This window comes from Oncorhynchus nerka, linkage group LG20, assembly GCF_034236695.1.
Source record: "Oncorhynchus nerka isolate Pitt River linkage group LG20, Oner_Uvic_2.0, whole genome shotgun sequence".
NCBI lineage: Eukaryota > Metazoa > Chordata > Actinopteri > Salmoniformes > Salmonidae > Oncorhynchus > Oncorhynchus nerka.
Genome location: NC_088415.1, coordinates 45004238 through 45026546, shown reverse-complemented (window position 1 = coordinate 45026546; position 22309 = coordinate 45004238).

Below are 22309 nucleotides of genomic sequence, written 5' to 3'. Positions count from 1 at the left end.
CACACCCTTTAATTTGTCCATTTTCATCTCACAAGATTTTACATGAATTTTTTTTTAAAGTAAAATTTCAATAGCTCCTTGGTCTTGTGACCTGATTTCAAACATGGTGCAGAATGTACCCTTCTATATTGCACACTCTTGTTTGTGTACTGTAAAATCATGCGGTGTAATGTACATTTCTTCATAGTTTCACATTTCAATAGCTCCTTGGTCATGTCAATTACACACCTAAGAAGCGTGCAGTGGATATACACCCATATTGCATAACCTCGTCATGCATCTTCTATATTGTTGTACATTAAGATTAATTTGACAATTAGGGGGTTCAGTCCAGTGTTGTGTTTACCCTTTTCTTTAATATTTATCTATAATAATTGGTAGTTCTAAGTACTTATTGTCCCTGTTTTTTATTTTTCTACAGTATTTAACAGCGGTACACAATAGGAGAGAGACAGATGGTATCTCCTTTCGTCATTAATATCAACCATAAAGGAAAACGGCAAAGTACAAGAGTCATGCTATTAATTGTCCAAAGCAGGGATGGAGAGTGAGCTAGTGAGGTAGACTGCAGTGGGTTTGCTGGTCAGGTAAGGCAATAAATAAATAGGCCGTAGTGGCGAAATAAGTACAATTTCAAGGAGTAATAAATGTGCAGAAGATTAATGTGCAAGTAGAGATCCTGCGGTGCAAAGGAGCAAAAAAATAAAAAATCTAAATAAAATGAATAATATTGGGATGAGGTAGTTGGGCTATTTACAGATGGGCTGTGTACAGGTGCAATGATCTGTAAGATGCTCTGATAGCTGATGCTTAAAGATAGTGAGGGAGATATGAGTCTCCAGCTTCAGTGATTTTTGCAATTCGTTCCAGTCATTGGCAGCAGAGAACTGGAAGGAAAGGCGGCCAAAGGAGGTGTTGACTTTGGGGTGACCAGTGAAATATACCTGCTGGAGCGCGTACTTCGGGTGGGTGCTGCTATGGTGACCAGTGAGCTGAGATAAGGCGGGGCTTTACCTAGCAATGACTTATAGATTAACTGGAGCCAGTGGGTTTGGCGACGAATATGAAGCGAGGGCCAGCCAACGAGAGCATACAGGTCGCAGTGGTGGGTAGTATGTGGGGCTTTGGTGACGAAACGGATGACACAGTGATAGACTTCATCCAATTTGCTGAGTAGAGTGTTGGGAGGCTATTTTGTGAATGACATCGACGAAGTCAAGGATCGGTAGGATAGTCAGTTTTACGAGGGTATGTTTGTCAGCATGAGTGAAGGATGCCAATTCTAGATTTAATTTTGGATTGGAGATGCTTAATATGAGTCTGGAAGGAGAGTTTACAGTCTAGCCAGACACCTAGGTATTTGTAGTTGTCCACATATTCTAAGTCAGAACCGTCCAGATTAGTGATGCTAGGTGAGTGGGCGGGCAGGTGCGGGCAGGGATCAGTTGAAGAGTATGCATTTAGTTTTACTTGCATTTAAGAGCAGTTGGAGGCCACGGAAGGAGAATTGTATGGTTAGTTAACACAGTGTCCAAAGAAGGGCCAGAAGTATACAGAATGGTGTCGTCTGCGTATAAGTGGATCAGAGAATCACCAGCCGCAAGAGCGACATCTTTGATTTATACAGAAAAAGGAGTCAACCCGAGAATTGAACCCTGTGGCACCCCCATAGAGACTGCCAGGAGGTCCAGACAACAGGCCTTCCGATTTGACACACTGAACTCTATCTGAGAAGTAGTTGGTGAACCAGGCGAGGCAGTCATTTGAGAAACCAAGGCTGTTGAGACTGCCGGTAAGTTCCTAACTTCCCTGAAAAGTTGCATATCGCGGGGGCTATTCGATGCTAATGCAGTACACCACAGGATGTTTTTGTGCTGGTCAAGGGCAGGCCGGTCTGGAGTGAACCAAGGGCTATATCTGTTCCTGGTCCTACATTTTTTGAATGGGGCATGCTTATTTAAAGATAACCAGGCATCCTCTACTGACGGAACGAGGTCAATACCTTTCCAGGATAGCCGGTCCAGGTTGATTAGAAAGGCTTACTGGCTGAAGTGTTTTAGGGAGCATTTGACTGTGATGAGGGGTGGTCGTTTGACCACGGACCCATTACGGACTCAGGCAATGAGGCAGTGATTGCTGAGATCCTGGTTGAAGATAGCAGAGGTGTATTTAGAGGACAGGTTGGTCAGGATGATATCTACGAGGGTGCCCGAGTTTACGGATTTGTGGTTGTACCTGGTAGGTTCCATGATAATTTGGGTGAGATTGAGGGCATCTAGCTTAGATTGTAGGACGGCCGGGGTGTTAAGCATATACCAGTTTAGGTCACCTAACAGTACAATCTCTGAAGATAAATGGGGAGAAATTAATTCACATATGGTGTCCAGGGTGCAGCTGGAGGCTGAGGGTGGTCTGTAATAAGCGGCAACAGTGAGAGACTTATTTCTGGAAAGGTAGATTTTTAAAAGTAGAAGCTCGAATTGTTTGGGCTCAGACCTGGATAGCATGACAGAACTCTGCAGTAGATTGCAACTCCACCCCCTTTGGCAGTTCTGTCTTGGGGGAAAATGTATACACATACTGTACATAGAGGCATTTTTCAGCTATGATTTTACCACTCAGAATCCAGAATGGATATGACAATGTGGCCAGCACAGGACGCCCTTACAAAACTCTACTTTTTGATCTTCTTGACCTCTCATCTGGTAAACTGCTACTATGTGTCAAGAAAAGAGACCCAATTAGGGGTTAGTGTACTGGTTTAGATTAAAAACTATTGCCCTATGTCCCCGTTCATAGGGGCATGAGAGACTTGTCACTGGTAGAATTGAGTTGGCACTTTATTTGCCCAAACACCCACAGACCCACAAGGTTGAGGTTACTCATGGACAGTAATTAGTATATAGTCAAGGCGTGTGTCTGTGCCTTTTGGATTACTCTCTCTTTACAGAGAACCCCTGTAGTTCAAGTCAAGAGCTACCCTTCCCCTTTCAGTCTGCTCTAAGCATGTCTGAAAGTGACAGAGCCAAGAGATTTTTTGACAGTATGTCATAAAATATTATTACACTTATGAATGTAGGTAAAATGCTAATATGTATTAGATCCAGTACAATGGAATAACTAAGACCTGAATTTGGATGCAGCGTGTTCCGATTCCTCCTTCTCTTTCTGTCCAGTAGGGTCAACCAAAAACAATTGGCCTGATGGTTCATGCAGATACTGGGAAAGCAATATAGAAATGTATTGATCCCTTAATTAAATGGTTTTGCTATTAAATGACCCATATCACAACCCTCATACCTCTTCACAAAAATGTACTTAAATCAATTTTGGAAAAAGGATTTTATTCACCAAAGACGTAGGAATGTATTTTTCCAGTTAGAAATAGTAGTCCATGCATCAAATAACTATTTTCATCAGAAAGACAAACCCTCAAATGCACTATTGCCTGTAGGTGGCTTGTTGTGAACACACTCAAATATCAAGTCATTATCAGGTTATGGAAACTGAGTTCTAATACTCAACGTAGAAGGATTTGTCTTAATGTACAGTATATGAAGGTGATGCTATGAAAATGATTCTTTCACCTTCATCAAGCTCATTCTGACTGACAAATCCCTGCCTATTACTGTGATTAAAAAGAGCATATGAAACATTGTTTTTCACGAGGCCTACATGTGCGCCTTCCTTTAAGCACCTCTGTTCAAACACCTCTCCTGTCCTTGATCCATACCACATACAGCCATTTGCGGATCTTTTCAGTGTCCATGTGAAAGATAGTTATTGCGAGGCTGGAATATTTGTTAACTTCAAAAACATTTTTAACACCCATGTGAAATGAAGGCCTGCAAAGCTTGATATGAAAGTAGAAAAACTAAAGGGTGTGCAATGTGTAGCCCCGCTCAGTGGACATTCTGAACCTTGACGTCCCTAGGTCACATGACCTAGGAGCTATTGAAATTGTACATTTGGAAAAATTCACGTAAAATCTTGTGAGATGAAAATTTTACATTTACATTTAAGTCATTTAGCAGACGCTCTTATCCAGAGCGACTTACAAATTGGTGCATTCACCTTATGACATCCAGTGTAGCAGCTACTTTACAATAGTGCATCTAAATCTTTTAAGGCGGGGGGTGAGAAGGATTACTTTATCCTATCCTAGGTATTCCTTAAAGAGGTGGGGTTTCAGGTGTCTCCGGAAGGTGGTGATTGACTCCGCTGTCCTGGCGTCGTGAGGGAGTGTGTTCCACCATTGGGGGGCCAGAGCAGCGAACAGTTTTGACTGGGCTGAGCGGGAACTGTACTTCCTCAGTGGTAGGGAGGCGAGCAGGCCAGAGGTGGATGAACGCAGTGCCCTTGTTTGGGTGTAGGGCCTGATCAGAGCCTGGAGGTACTGAGGTGCCGTTCCCCTCACAGCTCCGTAGGCAAGCACCATGGTCTTGTAGCGGATGCGAGCTTCAACTGGAAGCCAGTGGAGAGAGCGGAGGAGCGGGGTGACGTGAGAGAACTTGGGAAGGTTGAACACCAAACGGGCTGCGGCGTTCTGGATGAGTTGTAGGGGTTTAATGGCACAGGCAGGGAGCCCAGCCAACAGCGAGTTGCAGTAATCCAGACGGGAGATGACAAGTGCCTGGATTAGGACCTGCGCCGCTTCCTGTGTGAGGCAGGGTCGTACTCTGCGGATGTTGTAGAGCATGAACCTACAGGAACGGGCCACCGCCTTGATGTTAGTTGAGAACGACAGGGTGTTGTCCAGGATCACGCCAAGGTTCTTAGCGCTCTGGGAGGAGGACACAGTGGAGTTGTCAACCGTGATGGCGAGATCATGGAACGGGCAGTCCTTCCCGGGAGGAAGAGCAGCTCCGTCTTGCCGAGGTTCAGCTTGAGGTGGTGATCCGTCATCCACACTGATATGTCTGCCAGACATGCAGAGATGCGATTCGCCACCTGGTCATCAGAAGGGGGAAAGGAGAAGATTAATTGTGTGTCGTCTGCATAGCAATGATAGGAGAGACCATGTGAGGTTATGACAGAGCCAAGTGACTTGGTGTATAGCGAGAATAGGAGAGGGCCTAGAACAGAGCCCTGGGGGACACCAGTGGTGAGAGCACGTGGTGAGGAGATGGATTCTCGCCACGCCACCTGGTAGGAGCGACCTGTCAGGTAGGACGCAATCCAAGCGTGGGCCGCGCCGGAGATGCCCAACTCGGAGAGGGTGGAGAGGAGGATCTGATGGTTCACAGTATCGAAGGCAGCCGATAGGTCTAGAAGGATGAGAGCAGAGGAGAGAGTTAGCTTTAGCAGTGCGGAGCGCCTCCGTGATACAGAGAAGAGCAGTCTCAGTTGAATGACTAGTCTTGAAACCTGACTGATTTGGATCAAGAAGGTCATTCTGAGAGAGATAGCGGGAGAGCTGGCCAAGGACGGCACGTTCAAGGGTTTTGGAGAGAAAAGAAAGAAGGGATACTGGTCTGTAGTTGTTGACATCGGAGGGATCGAGTGTAGGTTTTTTCAGAAGGGGTGCAACTCTCGCTCTCTTGAAGACGGAAGGGACGTAGCCAGCGGTCAGGGATGAGTTGATGAGCGAGGTGAGGTAAGGGAGAAGGTCTCCGGAAATGGTCTGGAGAAGAGAGGAGGGGATAGGGTCAAGCGGGCAGGTTGTTGGGCGGCCGGCCGTCACAAGACGCGAGATTTCATCTGGAGAGAGAGGGGAGAAAGAGGTCAGAGCACAGGGTAGGGCAGTGTGAGCAGAACCAGCGGTGTCGTTTGACTTAGCAAACGAGGATCGGATGTCGTCGACCTTCTTTTCAAAATGGTTGACGAAGTCATCTGCAGAGAGGGAGGAGGGGGAGGGGGAGGAGGATTCAGGAGGGAGGAGAAGGTGGCAAAGAGCTTCCTAGGGTTAGAGGCAGATGCTTGGAATTTAGAGTGGTAGAAAGTGGCTTTAGCAGCAGCGACAGAAGAGGAAAATGTAGAGAGGAGGGAGTGAAAGGATGCCAGGTCCGCAGGGAGGCGAGTTTTCCTCCATTTCCGCTCGGCTGCCCGGAGCCCTGTTCTGTGAGCTCGCAATGAGTCGTCGAGCCACGGAGCGGGAGGGGAGGACCGAGCCGGCCTGGAGGATAGGGGACATAGAGAGTCAAAGGATGCAGAAAGGGAGGAGAGGAGGGTTAAGGAGGCAGAATCAGGAGATAGGTTGGAGAAGGTTTGAGCAGAGGGAAGAGATGATAGGATGGAAGAGGAGAGAGTAGCGGGGGAGAGAGAGCGAAGGTTGGGACGGCGCGATACCATCCGAGTAGGGGCAGTGTGGGAAGTATTGGATGAGAGCGAGAGGGAAAAGGATACAAGGTAGTGGTCGGAGACTTGGAGGGGAGTTGCAATGAGGTTAGTGGAAGAACAGCATCTAGTAAAGATGAGGTCGAGCGTATTGCCTGCCTTGTGAGTAGGGGGGAAGGTGAGAGGGAGAGGTCAAAAGAGGAGAGGAGTGGAAAGAAGGAGGCAGAGAGGAATGAGTCAAAGGTAGACGTGGGGAGGTTAAAGTCGCCCAGAACTGTGAGAGGTGAGCCGTCCTCAGGAAAGGAGCTTATCAAGGCATCAAGCTCATTGATGAACTCTCCGAGGGAACCTGGAGGGCGATAAATGATAAGGATGTTAAGCTTGAAAGGGCTGGTAACTGTGACAGCATGGAATTCAAAGGAGGCGATAGACAGATGGGTAAGGGGAGAAAGAGAGAATGACCACTTGGGAGAGATGAGGATCCCGGTGCCACCACCCCGCTGACCAGAAGCTCTCGGGGTGTGCGAGAACACGTGGGCGGACGAAGAGAGAGCAGTAGGAGTAGCAGTGTTATCTGTGGTGATCCATGTTTCCGTCAGTGCCAAGAAGTCGAGGGACTGGAGGGAGGCATAGGCTGAGATGAACTCTGCCTTGTTGGCCGCAGATCGGCAGCTCCAGAGGCTACCGGAGACCTGGAACTCCACGTGGGTCGTGCGCGCTGGGACCACCAGATTAGGGTGCCGCGGCCACGCGGTGTGGAGCGTTTGTATGGTCTGTGCAGAGAGGAGAGAACAGGGATAGACAGACACATAGTTGACAGGCTACAGAAGAGGCTACGCTATTGCAAAGGAGATTGGAATGACAAGTGGACTACACGTCTCGAATGTTCAGAAAGTTGAGCTTACGTAGCAAGAATCTTATTGACTAAAATGATTAAAAATGATACAGTACTGCTGAAGTAGGCTAGCTGGCAGTGGCTGCGTTGTTGACTTTGTAGGCTAGCTGGCAGTGGCTGCGTTGTTGATTCGGGGGCTAGCTGGCTAGCTAGCAGTGTTGATTACGTTACGTTGCGTTAAAAGAACGACAATAGCTGGCTAGGTAACCTAGAAAATCGCTCTAGACTACACAATTATCTTTGATACAGAGACAGCTATGTAGCTAGCTATGTAGCTAGCTACGATCAAACAAATCAAACCGTTGTACTGTAATGAAATGAAAATGTGATACTACCTGTGGAGCGAGGCGGAATGCGACCGGGTTGTTGAGTTCTAATCGGTAGACGTTGGCTAGCTGTTGGCTAGCTAGCAGTGTCTCCTACGTTAAGGACGACAAATAGCTGGCTAGCTAACCTCGGTAAATTAAGATAATCACTCTAAAAACTACACAATTATCTTGGATACGAAGACAGCAAAGACAACTATGTAGCTAGCTAACACTACACTAATCAAGTCGTTCAGTTGAGGGTAATAGTTTCTACAGTGCTGCTATTCTTATTGACTAAAATGATTAAAAATGATACAGTACTGCTGAAGTAGGCTAGCTGGCAGTGGCTGCGTTGTTGACTTTGTAGGCTAAAAAATGGACAAACTAAAGGGTGTGCAATGTGTAGGGCCACTCAGTGGACATTCTGAAGCTTGCTTGAAGTCACTAGGTCACATGACCAAGGAGCTATTGAAATGTTACATTTAAAAAAATTAATGTAAAATCTTGTGAGATGAAAATGGACAAACTAAAGGGTGTGCAATATAGTAGGGTAGTCAGTGGACATTCTGGACCTTGTTTGAGACAAGTAGGTCACATGACCAATGAGCTATTGAAATTCAAATGTAAAAAAAAGTTTGTACTTTGTTTACACTCCCTAACTAATTCAACTAGGAATACAAAATGCTGCTCACATTTCCACATGTTTATTAGATCTGGAAAGCAAATTCATGTCCAAATCGTGAAATTAAGACCTATGCAATGTTGTGCACAATTTTTCCAACATAATGACACTTATTTTTAGTCTGTGGCTCAAGTGGTTTGAAAGCGTGAAGACTTCGGTGCATATTTTATGTGGTTGAAATACTGTCTGCTTGTAGAACAGTGTTCAAAGTTAACACATTACACTGAACCTTACATTTTCCAAAAAAAAATGCTAAAAGAAATAAATCATATTTCTCCACTCTCTTCCCAAGAAAAAATTTAATGTTTGTATAATTCTGCAGGAGTTATGCTATAGCGCATTCAGAAAGTATTCATAACCTTTGACTTTTTCCACATTTTGTTACATTACAGCCTTTTTCTAAAATTGATTTTTTTTTTATCGTAATCTACACATAATACCCCCTAACGACAAAGCGAAAACAGGTTTTAGATTTTTTTTTTTCAAATGTATGAAAATTAAAAACTGAAATACCATATTTACATAAATGTTCAGTCCCTCTGCTATGAGACTCGAAATTGAGCTCAGGTGCATCCTGTTTCCATTGATCATCCTCAAGATGTTACTACAACTTGGTGTCTACCTGTGATAAATTCAATTGATTGGACATGATTTGGAAAGGCACACACTTGTCTATATAAGGTCCCATAGTTGACAGTGCATGTCAGAGCAAAAACCAAGCAATAAGGTTGAAGGAATTGTTCATAGAGCTCCAAGACAGGATTGTGTCGAGGCACAGATCTGCGGAAGGGTACCAAAACATTTCTGAAGCATTGAAGGTTCCCAAGAACACAGTGGCCTCCATCATTCTTAAATGGAAGAAGTTTGGAACCACCAAGACGCTTCCTAGCGCTGGCCACCAGGCCAAACTGAGCAATCAAGGGGAGAAGGGCCTTGGTCAGGGAGGTGACCAAGAACCCAATGGTCACTCTGACAGAGCGCCAGAGTTCCTCTGTGGAGATGGGAGAACCTTCCAGAAGGACAACCATCAATGCAGCACTCCACCAATTAGGCCTTTATGGAAGAGTGGCCAGACAGAAGCCACTCCTTGGTAAACCTAAAGCACCTAAAGGACTCTGACCATGAAAGTGATGAAACCTAGCACCATCCCTAAGGTGACGCATGGTGGTGGCAGCATCATACTGTGGGGATGTTTTTCAGCGGCAGGGACTGGGAGACTAGTCACGATAGAGGGAAAGATGAACAGAGCAAAGTACAGAGAGATCCATAATGAAAACCTGCTCCAGAGCACTCAGGACCTCAGACTGGGGGCGAAGGTTCACCTTCCAACAGGACAACAACCCTAAGCACACAGCCAAGACAACGCAGGAGTGGCTTTGGGACAAGTCTCTGAATGTCCTTGAGTGGCCCAGCCAGAGCCCGGACTTGAACCCATTCAAACATTTTTGGAGAGACCTGAAAATAGCTGTGCAACAATACTCCCTATTTAACCTGACAGAGCTTGAGAGGAATGGGAGAAACTTGTAGCGTCATACCCAAGAAGACTCGATGCAAAGGTGCTCCAAAGGTGTGTGGCAGACCAGAGGGTTTGGCCAAAACATTTTACACAGATCAGACACGGACAGGGTTGGATTAGCTCGGATTCAAGGATGTTTATTTGAATAACCCACAAAAAGAATAGGTCTCCCCCAGGATTCCCTCTCTGGGATACCATCTTCTTGGCTCCAGGTCTTGCTGCATCCTGTGGGGAACAAAACTGAACTCCCTCCGTTATCCCTGGGACTGAGCACGACTACACAGGAGTAACCTCTCTTCCCCCAGTCCCCTCTCTGTGTGCTGCCCTTCTGGCAGCTTTATGGGACTCGTCCAGCTGGTGAGCAATCAGCCCCTTGATTGCTCACCAACCACAATCAGACCCAATTAGTCCTGGCCGGAGAGCCCGTCGAGACCTGGCACGTCCAGCAGAGGGAGCCATCGCCTCGTGATGTCGACTCCGTCTGTCACCAGGCCTCGATTCTCCCCCTGGTGGCTGACCTGCTGTACGCCACAGGTGCTTCAACAAAGTACTGAGTAAAGGGTCTGAATACTTATGCAAATGTCATATTTCAGTTTATTATTTTTTACACATTTGCAAAAAAAAAGCATTTGGCCCACCTTAAGTATTTTTTTTTATAAAATAACTGGACAATCAATGTTGATCTAAGCTCAACTGTGGGTCGTCCTGGTGCAGCAAAACATTCCCCAGGGGAGGCCAGTTTTGATTTGGCTACAGACCAATCAAATCACTTCCTTTCCAAAAAATAATTTTCAGAAAAACCTGTCTGTTTATGGTCTGCTTGTGTTGATGTCCTGCAGCAGCTATCTTGCTTAAATCAGTAATTTCCTAAACCATGGATGGAGACAGGGGTTTTGACTTAATTCTCTGTACAGTCCAATGATTATGACGGCGATTCTGATCTAACCATCAACGAATATGAGACAATTGAAGTTCAAGTAGCCTAGTAGGTTCACATCAACTAGCTATCTAACTTAGCTGGTTCATTGTTGCCCATGCGAGGAAGTCAGGCTAGCAAGCATTTTAGCTAGATAGCCTATGACAAGAAAAATTAAAAGTGTACTGTATGACAGAGCCATAGATCGCTTTGCCAACTGTTACGCACGCCTCTATGAAGAGGGAACGCAACACCCTGCTACAACTAAACTCTCTGTGAAGCGAAAAAGGTATGGACTGTAGGTGCGAGTAAAAATGACAACAAGCAGAATGTGGTACCGTTTACAAGGACTTTATTCCTTTACACGGTAATATGGGGAAAAGGGGCTGGACGGAACCAAAGCAAAGAAAGTAAATCTCAAAGCCCCCCCTCTCCCATCTTTCCTGCCTACCCACTACTTACCTAATTTAGCACCACCTGGTGCCCTAACCAAAATACAGGGGGTGGTCCGCCCAGGTCTTACCTAGTGTGCCTAGACAGCGAATATGCTACGGGTATATGTATGCCCGCGGGCCTCTTGCCTAAGCACTCCCTAGGTGCCTTCCCCTTCTCCCCTGGGAACAAATGAAACAGAATATTAAACAATTTCACAAACAAACTAAGAAACAAAGGACATCAAATAAGCTCTATCTGAGCAACAAACTCAGAAAACATACCAACTCTCAGTAATGAACTCCCAGCAAAATCAACCTCTATCAAAATCTCTCTGCAAAGACCTCCCAGAAAATCTCTCTTGACCTCCCAGCAAATCTTTCTAAAACAAAATCTCCTGAACAGAACACTGGCTTTTATATCGCTTCAGATTGAATGGGTAATTGGAGACAGCTGAGTCTTGACGAGGGGGCGGGGTCAGCTCTCCAATTAGCCATGGAGTCGACCAATCAGGGATTTCAGGAAGCCATTTCCTAAAATAAACACATGCAAATATACAAACTACAATACATAAACTGGGGAACGTAACACCAACATGAAAGAGAATGGCCGGTAGCATTCGTAAACCCAAGGAGGGTTTGCACGTGCACACACACACACACACACACACACACACACACACACACACACACACACACACACACACACACACACACACACACACACACCCTTCACTAGGTCACCTATTAAACTCCACCTTGCAAATAATTCTCTCCATTCGTATGCCCTTTCTCATAGATATGGACACTACATGGCCAGGCCTGCCCAAAATTATAGGAGCAAACACCCAAATTCCCCACTAAGTCCTATTATGCTTGCGAGATCAGAGAGAATTTCCCCGGGGAGGGGAGTTAGAGTATCAGGGCAGTGGCATCAAGTCCTGATAAATCCCGCAAGCGCTATAGTGTTTAAGGCTTTACAAAATAGAAGCAAATCCCATCTCTAGACAGCGCTTCATTGGTAGCACACGGTGGAGGGAAACAGGGAAATGTCAGGGTGTCACCAGTTACCACCAGATCCAGGGCACTTGTCGTCATCACACCTCACCTTGTCTGGGGATCAACCCAGGAACCACAGCATTGCCAGAGAGTTGGCCACTAGGGCGTGCTGGGCCATACCCTGCCTGAGGCTGCTCTCTGAACCTCCAGCATGGCCCCAAGCATCTGGTCCGCTTCATATGCAGAGCTTCATCTGCATGGGTGTTCAAAACAAACCACACACAAGCACATAAGCACACCCACATGCACACTCACTGTATCATGGCGCCGGAGAAGATGGCTGACGTTTTACGTGCTCCTAACCGAATGTGTTTTTTGTAACTTGTTTTTTTATTATTCTGTACATAATGTTGCTGCTACCGTCTCTTATGACTGAAAATAACTGGACATCAGAACAGCGATTACTTACCACAAACTCGCAGAAGCTTTTTTTTCCTTTAACTAATCCGACGAGCCCGATGTGAAGGACATACTGCTTTCCCGGGAACAGAACTGAATCCCCATCATTTGCGTGAAGAGACGACGGAGAAAAAGAGCACGGATATCGGGCTGCCTTCTGAGAATTTGTAGGCGATCAAATAAACCCCCACTGCCTTCCATTCTACTAGCTAACAAGCAAATATAGGAAAATAAAAATCGACGACCTACGAGAAAGATTAAACTACCAACGGGACATTAAAAACTGTAATATCTTGTGTTTCAAGGAGTCGTGGCTGAACAACGACATCATCAACATACAGCTGGCTGGTTATACGCTGTACCGGCAGGATAGAACAGCGGCGTCTGGTAAGACAAGGGGGGTGGACTACATATATTTGTAAACAACAGCTCAATGTTTTTCTCACCTGAGGTAGAATATCTCATGATAAGCTGTAGACCACACTATCTACCTAGAGAGCTTTCATCTGTACTTTTCGTAGCTGTCTACATACCACCACAGACCGATGCTGGCACTAAGATCACACTTAATGAGCTGTATTCTGCCATAAACAAACAGAAAATCACTCATCCAAAGGCGGCACTCCTAGTGGTCAGGGACTTTAATTCAGGGACACTTAAATCTGTTTTCCAAATTTCTATCAGCATGTTAAATGTGCAACCAGAGGGAAAAACACTAGACCACCTTTACTCCACACACAGAGAAGCATACAAAGTTCTCCCTCGCCCTCCATTTGGCAAATTTGACCATAATTCTATCCTCCTGATTCCTGCTTACAAGCCAAAATTAAAGCAGGAAGTACCAGTGACTCGGTCAATAAAAAAGTGGTCAAATGAAGCAGATGCTAAGCTACATGACTGTTTTTCTAGCACAGACTGGAATATGTTCCGGGATTCTTCCGATGGCATTGAGTACACCACATCAGTCATTGGCTTCATCAATAAGTGCATCGATGAAGTTGTACCCATCGTAACCGTACCCAACTAGAAGCCATGGATTACAGGCAACATTCGCACTGAGCTAACTGCTAGAGCTACCGCTTTAAAGGAGTGGGACTCTAGCCCAGAAGCTTAGAAGAAATCCAGCTGTGTCCTCCGATGACCCACCAAACAGGCGTAGCGTCAATACAAGACTGAGATCGAATTGTAGTACACCGGCTCCGACGCTCATCGGATGTGGCAGGGATTGCAAACCGTTACAGACTACAAAGGGAAGCACAGCTGAGAGCTGCCCAGTGACACTTCTATGCTTGCTTTGAGGCAAATAACATTGAAACATGCATGAGAGCACCAGCAGTTCTGAACGACTGTGTGATCACACTCTCCGCAGCTGATGTGAGTAAGACCTTCAAACAAGTCAACTTTCACAAGGCCGCAGGGACAGACGGCTTACCAGGACGTGTACTGCGGGCTTGCGCTGCGGGCAAATGTCTTCACTGACATTTTCAACCTCTCCCTGTCCAAGTCTGTAATACCAACATGTTTTAAGCAGACCACCATAGTCCCTGTACGCAAGAAAAACTAAGGTAACCCGTAGAAATCACGTCTGTAGCCATGAAGTGCTTTGAAAGGCTGGTCATGCCTCACATCAACACCATTATCCAAGAAACCCTACACCCACTCCAATTTGCATACCGCCCTAACAGATCCACAGATGATGCAATCTCTATTGCACTCCACACTGCCCTTTCCCACCTGGATAAAAGGAACACCTATGTGAGAATGCTATTCATTGAGTACAGCTCAGAGTTCAACACCATAGTGCCCTCAAACCTCATCAATAAGCTAAGGACCCTGGGACTAAACACCTCCCCCTGCAACTGGATCCTGGACTTCCTGTGACCGGCCGACCCCAGGTGGTAAGGGTAGGTAACAACACATCGGCCACGTTGATCCTCAACACAGGGGCCCCTCAGGGGTGCGTGCTCAGTCCCCTCCTGTCCTCCCTGTTCACTCATGACTGCACGGCCAGGCACGACTCCAACACCATCATTAAGTTTGCTGATGACACAACAGTGGTAGGCCTGATCACCGACAATGACAGCCTATAGGGAGGAGGTCAGAGACCTGGCCGTGTTGTGCCAGGACAACAACCTCAGGTTGTTGAGCTTCAAGTTCCTTGGTGTCCACATCACCAACAAACTAACATGGTCTAAGCACACCAAGAAGGTTCTGAAGAGAGCACGACAAAACCTATTCCCCCTCAGGAGACTGAAAAGATTTGGCATGGTCCTTAGATCCTCAAAAAGGTTCTACAGCTGCACCATCGAGAGCATCCTGACGGCTTGCATCACTGCCTGGTATGGACACTGCTCGGCCTCCGACCGCAAGGCACTACAGAGGGTAGTGCGTACAGCCCAGTGACAGAGGAAGGCCCTAGAAATTGTCAAAGACCCCAGCCACTCTAGTCATAGACTGTTCTCTCTGATACCGCATTGCAAGCAGTACCGGAGTGCCAAGTCTAGGACTAAAAGGCTTCTCAACAGCTTTTACCCCCAAGCCATAAGACTCATGAACAGGTACTCAAATGGCTACCCGGACTATTTGCATTGCATTACTTAAAAATGGCACTGTTGGTTAGGGCTTTGTAATAAGCATTTCACTGTAAGGTCTACCTATTGTATTTGGCGCATGTGACAAACTTTGATTTGATTTGACACTCATGTCGTTGGCAAAGTGCAACAGCGATCCCTCCAGGTTGTCCGTGGCGGTGTAGAGGCGACCCAGGTTGCGGTGAAGCTAGTGGCGGACAGTCTGGTACTGCTGGTACTTCCCCTCAAACAGATTCTCTTTGAGTTGTTCCCACCCAAAATCACATTGTCAGACATTTTTTCAAACATCATTTGAGATCGAGGGATACCGATTTTCTTTCTTCTGACAAAACGTTGATTAAGGGGCCAACTATCTCCAGGTTCATATTAGACAGCAAACAGTAGAAAATGACTGAAACAGGGAGAGACTCCGACAAACTGGACTTGTCCAATAAGACCCGTTGGTTTTCGTTTTCTCAACAACAACAAAATAATTATTGCTGCGGAGTGCCATAATGAATAAGACCCCGGTGAGTGTCTGTTCCTCACTTGTCTGTGCAGTATCTGGGTGCGGTGGTGGTCTCTGTCCACCTGCAGGCTGTGGAAGGGCATTGGGCTGCGGATGGAGATGAGCAGCTGGAAGGTCTTCTCATGGATCTGTACCCAGTCTGCCTGCTGGTGCTCTGTGTCACTGGAAGAAGAAAAAAGATATAGGCTGCATTCCAATTTAAAAAATGGGCTCCCTTCCCTTTGTCCTAGCTGACCCCACTGTGCAAATCACACAGAATGTTAGCAACGTAGTAGCTCATATTACTTGCTTTCAGTTGGTCTGTCTACAGATTCATTTTTGGGACACTGGATTATATTAGGCTCATGCACATCAGTGCGCATGTATAAAGTCACATTGCCATCTCTAACATTTTAATAAGAAGGCATAGGCCTATGACTTGAATTCTGCCATGTGTAGTATCTTTCAATTCATCTAAAGGCATCCTAAATTGTATGTCATTACATAACAGGTCTATAATTTTGTGCATCTTGCTATTTTCCCGATGCTTTGGAACTGTCTGAGTTTCCCCGTGGTTTATTTCTGTGGCGCTTGTTCATTCCACAGTTTTTTTACTGGTCTGGATTCAAGGCAGTGCAGCTACGTCATGGCAATAACACAGTGTATGGGTTGGCTCACGAGGCGCACTGACTGCACTCACACAAGAGTCAAGGGGCTCCTAAGGACACAGACTTGTACTTTCTCATTCATAGTCTGTAGACTCAAAGGTGTTTGGCTGTGCTTATGCAACCACTTGGCAGGGAAACGAGTCTATTAATCCGGACACAGTCAGACAGCTGGCCCTAGAGTTAGTTTTTTATCTTGTTTTGAAGCATACTTGCAGGATGTGTAGAATGCTCCATTGATTCATAACATTTGCATCACATGAGAGGAATGCATTTTAAAAAGGCAGAGCCGGGGGATATAACTTGCTTTAGTGGCTCATCCCTTTAAAGCTTAGGCCAGGCCGAGTGGAAGCCTGTCAACAAGCACTAGGCTATGTATTAGAAAGTATCCTACTCTCCCAAATGTGAGAGATTTATCAAACAAAGAAAGTGGTGTGGACTGCCATTTGTCTGAAGAACAAATTCAACATTGTGCCTTTAAATGTAGCATATATACAACAAGAAACAGAAGGCCTTGCTATTACATAATGGTGCACTTTTTCAGAGACCACATGGTATGGCTTAGGCATACTTTGTCTTCACTTGACATTCTTCTTCCTTCAGGAGATCTAACTTGCTTTCCAGCTGTTCCCCGTACCACATTCTGCCTGAGGCCAACAGAAGTTTGATATTAGTATTCTCTGACCATCTAGTAATAACTTTGTAGACACTAGTGGCACCTAGTGTTGAAACTGGTAAGATTTATTTTCCATTGCTCCATTGCTCAAGAGCTGCACACTGCTGGCAAGTTGTTGTTGCTGCTGCTCTTGTTTAACACAAGAGCCATATATATCACATAAAGATGTGGATTATTATGTTGGCGAGCTGACATTAAACCAATGCCAATAATTATTTAAAGTAATTTATGGCCTAGCTATGTCGACTACTGCTAGCTAGGCCTACTTCTAGCCCTTGATCATGTCTCCCAGTTCCATTACATTACACATGAGTCATTGGACGAAGGAGTCTTCTGTACGGGGAGTTTTGTTAAGTGCCCCGATGCTCGGTTTGAACATTAACACGCATCACTTGCGTGCAATCAAGACAACCCAGAAATATTAATGAACTGAAACAGATTTGTAGGGAGGAATGGTTCAAAATTCCTCAACATTGTGCAAGTCTTATAAGCAGCTACAGTGGAAGTTGTTGCTGCTAAATGAGGATCTAAGTTACTAAATTCAAGGGTTCACTTACTTTTTCCTGCCTGCACTGTGAATGATTACGCAATGTATTCAATAAAAATGAGAAAAGTACAACTGTTTGTGTGTTATTAGTTTAGTCAGATTGTGTTTGTCTATTATTGTGACTCAGATCAGACTACATTTTATGAGTAATCAATGCAGAAATCCAAGTAATTCCAAAGGGTTCACAAACTTTTTCTTGCAACTGAAGCTTACACCTTCACAATAAATCCATTATTTATTTTAGACAACACGATATGAAGAAAATGTAGTCTATTTCAGAATAATAGAATGCTCTGCATTGTCCTTATGTTATGCCCTGATCTGGCTTAACCATATGTCTGTGGGCTACTACTAGTTCATTTTCTCAAACAATATTTGCTTAGAATTCCATGGCATTATTTTGTTATTTTATAGGATGAATAATACAATTGAACAAAGCTGAATAAAAGTTGAGGGAGTGCACACATGCTGCTATTCTTTGTTGAGCGGTTAAAGAAATAGGTTCTCCTGTATGCATAATTTAGATAATAATTTAGTTATGCAAACGTTGGGCTATATTTTTTTGATTGTACATTGTAAGGCTGCATGACTCAACTCTAATGATGATTTGAAAAAAGTTGCTTGAAAGGCATGAGCTCTGCTTTGTTTGTTTTTTGCGCAGGCTTTACACACTACATTAGACTCTCATTCACAATTTGAGAAGCACTTGATAATGCCTCGAATTTACCGGTGGCATCCCCTTTGTGTGGCCGTAATGCACCCTAAAAACATCCATGCCTTCTCCATGAGTGCTGTGTGCTCCGAAGTACCTCTCACTCACATGGCTCTCCATCAAGTGATCAGCTCTTTCTCACAGGCTACAAGTGAAGACAGACACATCGGGGAGCAACTGTGTGTCCTTATCCAATTCCGAGGTGCATATTGAAGATATTGGAAGAACTGTCCACATTTACTTTTCATCAGCCAACAAGATGAGTAGGTCTAAAGAACAGCAAAAGCACTAGCCTATGTCAATCTACTATCCCCCATAGTACAAAAGTTGACCTATTCCATTCTGTGCGAGAAGTAAATATTCTTAACATAGTCTGGGACAGTAATGTGGGATGCGATAGATCCCAAATTAATACAACCACTACCATCAAAAATACTTTTTTCGCAATGAGGCTGACCCAACAGATCAGAAGGTTTAGCTTAAAATGTTCATAAACTATTATGTAGCACAAAAGTTACATTTGCGGGAAAACACCATTATCAAAAGTGACCACAAATTTTATGTTTAAAATTATCTTCCCAAAACTTTAAACTCACACGCTGCTTAGGTATGCCAGTTAGGCTCTACACCCCTTGTAAAGCGGATTAATGTGCTTAATTTTAATAAGTAATTTGGCCACTTTAGTTGTATTACAAACCTTATGAAAACATATAGGCCTATGGGCTAGGCTACATTAGGTGTGTGACTATGATCCGAAAAGGCGCAACGAAAAGGCATTGTTTCTTGACTAACGCTGGGCATCATTCACAAGTGATTATTGTAATATTACAATTATTATAACCAGTTATAATTCACAACTGATAAGCTAATATTGTCACCCATCACACTATTCTTGATTTAATCTTGTCTTTACATATACTAAATAATATAAACTCAGCAAAAACAGAAACTTCCCTTTTTCAGGACCCTCTCTTTCAAAGATAATTCGTAAAATCCAAATAACTTCACAGATCTTCATTGTAAAGGGTTTAAATAGTGTTTCCCGTGATTGTTCAATGAACCATAAATAATTAATAAACATGCATTTGTGGAATGGTTGTTAAGACACTAACAGTCTACAGACGGTAGGCAATTAAGGTCACAGTTATGAAAACTTAGGACAATTTTACTGACTCTGAAAGATGCCAGAGTCCCTGCTCATCTGCACAAATGTGACTTAGGCATGCTGCAAGGAGGCATGAGGACTGCAGATGTGGCCAGGACAATAAATTGCCATGTGAGACGCCTAAAACAGCTGCTGTGTCTTTGGCTATGCCGGATTAAGTGATATGACATGCTATTCTATAAAATAATTTCTCCGTAATTAATATTACCTGATGGTAACAGGTTTTCCATGCCTGTTTCAGTGAGTTGAACGAAGCCTATGATAGTAAGCTTGTGGGTGTTCGTTCCGAGCTTGTTTGACAGTGTTAGCCAGTGAACTATCGTGTTTGCGAGTCGCAGAACCACTGAATTCTAATTTCAAAGCTGTGGCAAGTTTAGCGTAGTAATTTAGAACGTGTTGCTGTTGTAGGCGAATGAACCTCGTCACGTGTCTATTCGACGTTCACTTCAACAGGTAAACCCTGTCAGAACCCGTAGCGTTCGGGTAGCCATCCAACGTGTCAAAGGTGGAGAAATTCTTGCCGAGTTTGTCAAGGTATTCCGCGTCAAGCGGGCGGAGAGGGTCGGCTTCATCCTATGGGGAAAGTGGGGCCAAAAGGCAAAGAGGAGAAGCCAAGCTTTTGCTTTTTTGGCCAAGAGGTGCCATATTACTCAGTGCAGAATGGCAGAGAGGAGAAGACTGAGGGACACATGATGGAGGCAATGTCTGAAACGTATCGTCTTCACTCCTTTGAGTACCGGGCTCCGGTTGCTTGGATGGGTAGTCACGCTGTGGAGCGTGACCATTCTGGGTTTCCTCCAGATGGTACCTAAGGATGGTATTCTGTCCACTTGAGTCCACTTGAGAGCTTAGAGTACTGATTTTGGACACTAAGTGTCACACTTGCTGCTTTCGGTCTCAAACTTATCGGTCATGGTTTGCAGAGAGGTTTTGAGTATGAGCGAGAGATTCAGTGATGAGATTTCTTCCGCTTGCTTGGAAATCAATATTTCCATCTTCATCACCCGAGTTCTCTCATCATTCATTTGGTCAGCGACTTCAATGAGTTCGGCTGATTTTTTCATCCAACTTAGTCATTGTGTTCATCAATTGATTGTCTTTGGTCTGCAGAATTTTTAGTAGAGCCGTGGTACTCTTGAGTAACGTTCAACAAAGCTCCCCGTATGTTATCAAATTGCGCGCTCCTGTTTGTAGATAACTCAATAGATTTATCTAGTTTGGAGTGGGCAACATCGTATTTAGTTTTGGCTAAATCGAGTTCCTGGAGACAATGATTTTGTTGAAGAGTTTGTGCTCGTTCATCTTCATAAGTATTTGCAATTACTTTTAATTGTTCAGATTTCAAAACGCAGTTCCTCGACTAGCAGAATGTTTTAATTTCCTGCTTTTGTCAATAGTTGCTCAGTTCTCTCCACCTGTCCTCTCGTGTTAGGCATGTCTGGCACGTGCTTCAGCTGTGCACTGTGGTATTGGACCGATGCCACATTTCTATGGCGATACATCAGTGCAAAAGTGGGGAGAACCGTCACAAAGCCTGTGTTTGATGGTTGATTTTGGAGAGCGTTCGAAATGTCGGCTGTTTTTTTGCGAATGGCATAATTAGGGTTGGTATCGCTGCTGAGGTCAGAGATCAATCCTTTTATGGGTGGAGTTTCACTAATTAGCGGAGGAGTAGTGACCACCTTTGATAGCTTGCACATTATTAGAAAAATGTATAATTTTTCCTATTTACTTTCAAATTTGGGTTTGGAATTCATTGGAAGCAGCAAAGACAAGTTTAATCTATTTATAGATGTTGACGAACTATCAGTACTGTACCAGTAATGTGGAAGTTGGAAGTGAATGAATTTGCAAAAGCAAATTGAATTATTTAAATCAATGCCAATGATTAATCCTACCTGGGTAGGCTATCTGGGTATTAAACTTTAATTAACCTGAGAAGTTGCTTCATCTAGGTTAATATGAGAAGTTTAAAGTGTCTCATTTGATTGGAAGAACATGAAGTTATGTTCAACAATTTAACTTATTAAATTGAATGAGACGATAATCCATACAATCTCCATTGATTGGATATCATTAATGTAAACAGTAGATCAAATGTTGGGAACATTCAACACTGTGGTACACTTCTCCCTAAGACCGAAGCGACATGGGATTCCCGCTGGTGCGGGGCTTCTGTCAGTACTGGATTACTGAATGGTTTTGCAAAAAAACTAATTTGACTGATTGATCAATTTAGTGACAAATCAGACCTGTTTAGGCTATTTGGGAATTAAACTTTAATTAACCTGGGAAGTTTCTTCATCTAGGTTAGTTTAGAAAAAGTTTACAATGTCTTATTTAGAAAACTCATTCAATTTGGCTATTATTTAAAATATCTATTTCAGAATGTAAATTGCCAGATTTACACTTGTTCGTTCAATTGGATAAGACATTGATATCCACCTGGATATCATAAGTAATGACTTGAGTGTGACCTGAATAATTCTTCATGAATGAATATCCTGGGCACACGTCAGCGGTCAATGATTTCACACGCTGAAATCAAACGGAACTACCCGGGGCGGGACTTCCGTTCCGAAAGGCGGGGGAATTTCAACGTAGCACAAGAAAACAAAATGGCTATTTTCCCTTGTTAGCTTTAGCATGCAAGCTAAACCCTCCTTTGTGCCTGAAAATGCAGCACATAGGATTCCCTTGGCAAGGGAAAGGTTTTACTTATAATGTATTATGTTCAAACCCTTTTCGGCGTTTTTTGACAATGTTTTAACCGGAACACGCGGCAACAACGAAATGCGCCTTTGTCTACTCGCGAGAGAGACAGAGATATATATTGCTGGTCAAGCTTATATCTCCCGAATTTCAATCGGCTGGCTCTTTGTCCACCAATTATGTAATGTCTTTGGCTATGTCGAATTAAGTGATATGACATGCAATTCTATAAAATAATTTCTCTGTAATTAATATTACCTGATTGAGCTAAT